Here is a 9,243-nt window from a genome sequence, read left to right as displayed (position 1 = left end):
TTAAGGAATAGAGACCGTATTTATTAGGGACAAGACACCTAGTATAAGTCTACACGGACTATAAGAACCTCGCGTAATTCACCACTACTAAGGTTCTTAATAAACGATAGATCCGATAGGCAGAATTCCTAGCCGAGTTCAACTTCTATATTCAGTATATGAAAGGGAGCGAAAATAGTCGCGCAGACGCACTCAGCCGACTAGGAACGCCTGATGAATCACCTAAACCGTAAGCTATACTCTAATAGGAAGGAGAAGCTCTTACCCTGAAGAATAAAGAAATGAACAGCATCGATCGGACGACCAACGCCATGTTTGAAGAAGCACACGCCTCACCGATGCATGGACATCAAGGAATTCATAAAATATACCACCGATTACGATAATAATACGGGTACACAGGAACCAAAGAACAAGTCAGGGACTTCGTTCGTAACTACGGTATTTGCCAGAAAGCAAAGAGCAGCCGATATAAACCTTACGGACTAATGAAGCCACTACTAGTAGTAGACGGACTATGGAAATTAATTATAATGGACTTCGTGACAGGATTTCCGGTATCCAAAGATCCAGTAATAGGAACCGCCTACGATAGCATATTCGTGATCGTCGACCGATTCACGAAATACACTCTTTATATTCTATATATTAAAAACACTATAGCAGAAGAACTAGTAAGTATCTTTATCGATCGCCTAATTAGGGATCACGGCGCACTAAACGAAATTATCACGGACAGAGATAAGCTTTTTACTAGTAACTTCTAGAAAGCAGTTATGAGTTAACTAGGAACGAGATATAAGTATTCGATAGCGTTTCACCCTATAATAGACGGCTAAACCGAAATCATAAACCAAGTCCTAGAATAGTACCTATAATGCTACGTAGGGTACGAATAAGATAATTAGGTGTAATACCTGCCACTTATATAGTTCGTATATAATAGCTCGTTAAACGAGTTAATAAAGAAAACACTATTTAAAGTAAATTACGGATACACCCCGATAGTATTTAGAAAACCCTTAGAAGGACCAGACGCACTAAGAGCGATAAAAATAGTTAAAAGTATGAAAAAACTACACGAAGAACTACGAGCCGACCTAGAGATAGTCAGAACACGAATAAGCAGGTACACGAATCAATCAAGGATTAAGGGACTAACCCTTTCGAGGGGGGACCGCGTTTACCTTATTCGCAAAAACATCAAAACATAACGACCAAGCGATAAATTAGATTTTAAAAAACTAGGACTATTTAAAATCCTAGAGAAAAAGTCAGACACGAACTATATTCTATCACTACCTCCGATAATAAGGATATATAATAATTTCTATATTTCACTACTTGAACCAGCACCGAAAAATATAAAAATAATATAAGACACGATCGTGGTTAATACTAGCGATATATATAAAGCAGAATAAATCCTCGATTACCGGGAGACGCTAGACGGTACTGAATATTTAATAAAATAGAAAAACTACGACCACGGCGATAATATATAGGAACCTAAGGATAATCTGATTAATTAGAAGCAACTCCTAAAGCAATACCGATAAAACACTATCAGGACCTAGGACCGGACGCCGCGGTCTATATAAAATTAACACCCGAGAATTCACCTATATCCTACGCTATTACCTGATTCTAATCGATCGTGTTAATAGCACCGGTAGCTTATATAACAGCCACCGCCTCTGACTCGGCCCGACGGGCCTCTTCTTCCTCCTTTTCCACCTTCTTAAGCTCCTCTATATCGGTAAGGTCCTTACGAACCATTTCCACCCCCTTCTTTCGTAGCAGGCGACGAGTTCGGCGAAGGCGAGATAAGCGGGCGAGCGCCTCGTAGAGTATCTCCTCGGTCCGCTCCTCCTCTTATTCGAGACGCTTTAGCTCCTCGTTTATACGACCCGCTAGGAAGGCGAAGGAATAAGTAAGTAGAGACCGAGAGGGGAGGCGAGAGCAGGAGCGTACCAGAAGATATTAGGATTCTAGCACTGTCGTAAGAACGACCCAGGCGGAAACACGCGTGGCAACGAGCAATATCGTCCAGAACAAAGCACGGTACGTTCTTAGAAGCATAACGGGTATAAGGGACGACCTCGTAGCCTTAATCAGCGATAAAGGCAGAAACGGTCGATCGGTTTTCGGCGGAACGAGATTTAGGACGAGATAACTTCTAAACACGGTCGGATATAATAGTTAGCGATAAAGAAGAAGAAAAAACCCAAGGGACACTAACTAGGGGAAAGCGACCTACTTATACGACTGCTAGGATAGCGCTTAGAAGGAGGGAGGTAATATTACGGCCAGCCGCCTAATATAGACTAACCCCACGGGTATACTAGTATATATCCCACGGGATAGCCCCGGACGGGGGACAGCACGGGATAACTTAGGGAGTTATATGCTAGGTCACGTGTTACTAGGTACGGGGATACTTATGTGTCGTCCGGGATGGACTAGGGTCGGTCACTCGGCCGAAGTGACTAATAAGTGATTAGTCACGATAGAATCACCTAGGCATAGCAACCACGCGAGGAATAGTCGCTACGGGTGAGGAGGTGCCATCACTATATAAACCAGAGTATCCTAGGTCTTACTTCTATTAGGGAACAAGACATCGATTAATCTAAGTCTTCACCTAGACTATTAGTCTACGTTTAACTCTACCTCGTGAAGGAGACGCCTAGTCTTTACGACGTAACTACGACCAGACACTACGAACGATAGTTACTGCTCTTTAGTTGACATCCTCTTCTTATTTTGAACTAAAACCTCGACGCCAGTCCCTTATCGTCCGCTATACTATAGAGGACCGGAAGCCGTCGTAATATACGCCTTCGACCTAGGTATTCGTATTCGCTATCCACTACTCGTTCCCGTGCTTAAAGGTCATAATTATATTACCGCTTAGGAGCCTTTATACGGCTATTACGTCCGCGCGGCGAGTAACCTTGTTTACCGCCTTAATTATCTCCTATAGGGTTCGGTTTCTAAGGTTAGTCTCGGCCTCTCCGTATCAGATTATTAATTCTTAGGTATAGCGGGTAGATATAACCTTCGCCGGTACGGTTTTAATACACTAGCGTTATACGGGTATACTTCCTACTACCTAGACGTAGGTCTTAGGTCGTGCTATTCTAAGCAGTTCCTTAAATATACTCTAAATCGTCTACTTAATCGTATCGGTAAGTCCTTCGGTCGTAAGGGGGGGTATATCGCTACCGGGTTATTAGCGTAACGGCTTCCCTATAATAGTCTTATAGTATTACGTTTAAAGGATCTTCTATATAAGCCTTAGCGCCTTATCGGCGCTAACCCTATTAGCTAGTAGTCCGGAAAATAAGATACGTAGTTTACGCAGTACGCCTTCGATACGCCCGCTTAGTACCTAGGGTCTCGGGGTCTCTTCTAGGGCTACACGCCCCGGATTAATACGTATTATCGTATTCTGGGCGCTCTATAGTAGTATACTAGTATCGTGTTCGGTTAGTCTAATAGGCCGCCCTAGAGCGTATAGCCCACCGCGCCCTTTACGGCCTCGCTACGATATCGGTTTCCGGTACTCCTAAGGGCGTAGAATCCGAATCTAATAATAGAATTAATTTTATCGATAATACGGCACCTTAGGGTCACTTTCGGCTTAACGATTACGCTTTCTAAAATAAAGTAAAATAAACGGAAGACTCGCTAGCTCGCTATACGGCTTATAATACCGCGGTTTCGTTCGTTAGCACACTATATAGGTAGGTATAAATTCTCTAAGGTCTTAAGGGAGGTAGTCCTAAAAGTAAAAGCCCGATACGCGCTTTACGGTACAGGCGACCCCGTAATAACTAGTATTAGGTCTATCATAGAAAGCTTATAGTACTTTATCTTATAGCCCTAAATAGTTTAGTATAAGTACTCGTCCCTTAAAACGGAGGACGCCCTTGATATCTCTAGACTAGTATCCCTTCGTGGCTATATCGCTATAGACCTCCCACTATTAGTTATAGAAGGGGTCTTCGGCTTACGCCTTAATAACCTTTTTTATTAGGGTAGGGTTGGTCGGCGCTATAGGTATATCTAGGTTCGTCGATACTATAAGTAGGGGTATATTAGGGTTTATCGATACTATAGGTATATCGGGGTCCTATACGGTTCCTATACTAATCACAGTAAGTATAAACTTCTTAGAGAATAACTCTATAGCGCGAGTCTGATCGGCGACTAAGGACTATTTATAGGGGGTATACTATAGCTTCCGTAAAAGGCTATTAGCAGGGTTTAATATACCGGGCCTATACCTAATCTCGAAATCAAAAGGGGCTAGTTCTTCTAGCCACCGGGCGTGCTATCCCTTAAGCTTTAGCTTATTAAGAAGGTAACGATAGTTTAGGTGGTCCATTAGGACTATAACGGGGCTCTGACTATAAGCGATATAGTGCCGCTATATCTGAAACGATTTAATTATTACTATTAGCTTAGAATCAGGCGTGCTATAGTTTAGCTTAGCGCTATATAACTTTTAGGATATAAACGCGATAGGTCTTTATAAACTATCTTTTTACTAGCTTATTACCGCGCCGATAACGAATATAGAGGTATCGGGTTTAACACGTATAGGTAGCGTAGGATTAAAATATCGTAGTACCGGGGCGTCCTAGAATACTAGTTTTAACCGTTTAAATACGGTATAGGTCTACGGGGATAGGCGTAGGAGTCCGGACTAAGCACCTTTTAAGAGGTCGGTAAAGGGAGCAGCTATCTTAGAATAGTTTTTAATAAAGCGTCTATAGAACCTAGTAAACCCGAGGAAAATTTAGATCTTCTTAATACTATTAGGTGTTTCCTAATCCCGGATAGCCTTAACCCATGCGGGATCTATATATACTCTATTAGGGCTATAGATAAAACCGAGGAATTCCACGTTATAAGTCTTAAATTCGTATTTATCGGGGTTAGCGTAAAGGAACTACTCCCGGAGCCTGGCTAGAACTTAATATACGTGCTTCCGGTAATCTTCTAAGCTATTACTATAGATAAGGATATCGTCTAAGTATATAATATAAATCGTATTAACGTATCCGGCGAGGGCTTAGTTAATATACCGTTAAAAACTTATAGGGGTATTAGTTAGGCTAAAGGGTATTACGAGGTATTCGAAAAAGCCGTATTTTATACGGAACGCCGTTTTCTATTTATCGCTAGTGCTAATCCGGAGCCGGTGGTAAGCGTCCTTAAGGTCTAGCTTAGTATAGGACTACGCCGAGGATAGACGGTCTAGAAAATTATAAATTAGTGGTAACGGGGTATGATCTTTAATAGTCACCTTATTTAATCCCCTATAATCCACGTAGAGGTGTAACTTATTACCCTTCTTAGGGATAAATAGGATAAAGGCCTTATAGGGACTAGATAATAGTCGGATCTAACCCTTATAGACGGCGTCTTAGATATACTAACGGAGGACGTCGAGCTTTTATACGGCTAGTAGGTAAATAGGGCCGAAAGGGGGCTTTTTCCCTTCCTTAATTTTAATTATATAGTCCTATTATTAATAGGCGGGGAGCCGTCCAGTATCGTTAATATCGAATACGTTAGCGAAATCTTAGTATAGTTTAAGGAGAATAGCCGACTTAGGGGGGGTATTAGATTAATATTAAGGCCTACCCTAGCCACGCGTTAGACTAGTATAGAGGAGGATAGGGTTAAAACCGTCACGGCCTCCCTTATAGCTTTCCGTAGTTCTTATCGGCTTAAGATAACGTGGAAGTCAGAGCGTTCTAAGCGGTAATTCCAGGTATTAGTTTACTAATCGACTATAGAGTTAACGGCTACTAGCTAAGGTCATCCTAGGGTAATTCGGGAGCCTTTAGGGTCTAGGTTTATAACGTGGAATTCAACGCGTTATACTTTTCTTCGTTTTTATCGGTTGGTCGCGAAGATAAGTCGAGTAACAGAGCTAAGGGTGGATTTCTCTTATCCCTCCGTAATCCAGGATATAAGGAGGGGTAGTCTAGAGGGGACTTAGTCGGGACCTAGAAGGGATTAGTCTAAAATATTAATATCGGCTCCCCTATCTAGGAGAGCCGGGGTCTATACCTATTCCTTACCTCGATAAAGGGAAACACGCGCTTTTACCGGTATAGTGGTAGCGGCCGCCGCTTAAGGCGGGGTTAGTTCTTAGGCTATCTCGCCCACTATATAACCTATTATCGGGCGTGTCGGCGAAATAGGTAGTTTATTTAGATTAGCACGAGTAGGGGAGGGGTAAGTACTAGCGTAATAACCCTTCTAGTTATAGTTAAAGTATATAATAAGTTTAATTAGGGTATAAGGGGGCCTAGCCTAATCCTATAGTTCTCTCGGGTTCTTAGCGGTTCTAAGGGGGTTTAAAGTCACCGTTATTCTAAGGAGGGTTCCTTAGCTACGGCTAGTACGGGGGGTATTCGGCTACTATCCCTTTACTAAGGGCTTAATTTTCAGTTACTCGGTCCTTTTATATTTCTTATTATATTCTAGGTAGGTTTTCAGTATTCTATACGTGGATAAGATATAGTCCCGGATTAGGGGTAGGACTCGAGTAAGCACTATCTAGATCCGCTATTAGTCCGGTAGGCGACTAAGGAGTTCCGCTTTTAGGGCTTCCTACCGCTAGATAAACTTCGTAAAGGGTTCGCCGGGCTTTTAGTCCGAATAGTCGTTAGTTTATATATTAAGGGCGACCTCGAGTAAACGCGTATCGTAATCGTCGACTTATTCGCTTAACTAGGTTTTTAGAGCTCCTTAAATAACCCGGGACGAATTATTATTATAGGCGTACCGGAGGTAAGATTACTATCTTTCCTTAAAGTAGTTTAGTAGGGAGGCTATAACGTAGTAGTTCTTTAAGGCGTTATTAGGAAGGCCGTTAGGGTTAATTATAAACCGTTACTTTACCTCCTAGATAAACGTCCGGTATTTTACCGACGACTCGCTATTCTACTTAAGGACTATATAGTTAACCTTCGCCTATAAGGAATTAGCCCTAGATTTAGCAAGGGTCTAGGGGGGATTAGCCTTAACGTGGCCCCGAATTATAGAAGAAGAGGGAATAGAGGACTAGGTATTTAGAACGGAGCGACGGGGCTCCGCGATATATCGTCGTATAATAGCACGGCTATTAAGGTTAGGATAAGTCAGGGAACTAGTCCTAGCGGCTTTAAGGGCGATAAGTCGGTCGAGTTTATGCTTCCGCGCCTCCGATACCTTAAACCATTTAATCCGTTCCCTAACCTATACGTTAGTTAGCTAGTCGTGGGGGATACCCTTATAAGGATAGGGTAGGCGGGACGGGGCAGGGGTAATAGGGGGTGCTATACGCTAAGGGGATAGGGGGTAGGGGTTAAGGTCTATCTCCGTCTAGGACACAGCTTAGTCACGTTATGCCTATATCATGGAGGCGCCTAGGCTAAAAGAATTATCGATATTTAGTAAAAGGTCGGAGGGGCTAACTATATTATAGGTCTTATTATTCTCGTAGGAGGATATCGTTTTCCTATCGGTACTCCTTAACGGTCCTTATACCTTTTAGAAAGGTAGAGCGATTATTATATTAGATAGGTAGTTATAAGGAGTAAGAAGATAATAGCGAGAGGGTCTAAAAGGGAATAGGCGTGGATTAAGTGGTAGTTATAGCTAGTCCGAATATAGGTGGCCCTAAAGAATCAGAATAATCGCTGCCCTCTCTATGCTAAGGAGGGGGTACTATATAAGCACTATATACTCCTAGGCTAACGCTAGGGTAGTTAAACAGATATTATAAACAGATATCTACGCCTAAGCCTAGGCCACGGCCCTATATAGTAGCATCGGCCCAGGGCAGCCGTGGCCACGTTAAGCCGGGCGCCCGGTCTTATCTATACGGGAACCCGTTGTGGTCCTGTCGTGTATCCGGCCTCTATCTCCTAGGCAGAGGCACCTAACACACCGATAGATAGGCTATTAATAGGAGGTCCGCGGTGATTAGGCTAATAAGTAATAAGTCCTCGCCTATAGATAGGTATATACCTATAAATTTATTAAGGAAGGTACCCTCCTTAAATATAAGGCACGTCTTATAGTATAAGGAGATTAATAAAAACGGTTAAAGACTAAAGATAACTACGCCGTAACGCTAGCCTCGCAGTCTTTCCGTATACTAATAGCGATCGCCGCCCGATTTAACCTAGAGATAAGGCAGTTTAACGCTATTAACGCGTTCGTTAACGCTAGCCTTAAAGAAGAGGTATTTATAAAGATACTATAAGGCTATAAAGTACTAGGTAAGGTACTACTCCTTCGGAAAGCCCTTTTCGGCTTTAGGGTATCGTTACTACTATAGTAAGAGGAATTTAGCGGCACGCTATAAAGGATAGGATTCACGGCTATACCTAATAACCCCATATTGTAATCCGCGACGGTTTAATCCTATTCTTCTACGTTAACGATATCGGACTTATATACTATAAAGACCGTAAGACTAACGCCGATAACCTTAAGGCTGCCCTTAAGCGAAGCTATAGGTTATTAGGAGGCGAAGAAATCCGTTAGTTCCTAGGAATTAAGGTTCTAAGGGATAGAGCCACCTATAGGTTATAGCTATTATAATCCTCCTATATAAAGAAGATCGCGGTTAAATACTATATAGATATACTCTGCCGAAAACTACTAAAAGTCCTATTATTAACGATAAAGCCACTAACGCCCCGCGACGGTATACGCGCGTCGATTCCCGAGGTCCGCTAATACTAGGGTATAATTAGTTCTATCCTGTATACCGTTATTATAATAAGGCCCGATATCGCGTTCGCCTATTTAAAGCTTTCCTAATATAACGTTAACCCCTCCTTTAACCACCTTAAAAGGGCTTAATACGTACTACTATTCCTATACTATATAAGATACCACTATCTAGAATTCGGCGGGGATAGGCTCTTTCTAATAATAAATAACGCGTCCTTTAGGGATAATCCAGACTATAAGAGTTCGTAAGGATATACGATAAAGCTTTTCGGCGGCACCGTTAACTAGAAGGCGGGTAAATAACCGATAGTCACGACGTCGTTAATAGAATTAGAACTACTCGCTCTTATAAAGGCCGCTAAAGAGATATTATTTATCAGCCGGATATTAAGAGATTTAGAGCTTCGGTTAGACTAATAATAACTATAGCTATACTACGATAATTAGCAGACTATTAACCTTATTAATAAAAAGGTATAACGCCTACGGATA

This window comes from Sodiomyces alkalinus (genome assembly GCF_003711515.1).
Source record: "Sodiomyces alkalinus F11 unplaced genomic scaffold SODALscaffold_3, whole genome shotgun sequence".
NCBI classification, from domain to species: domain Eukaryota; kingdom Fungi; phylum Ascomycota; class Sordariomycetes; order Glomerellales; family Plectosphaerellaceae; genus Sodiomyces; species Sodiomyces alkalinus.
Note: the sequence above shows the minus strand (reverse complement) of the source record.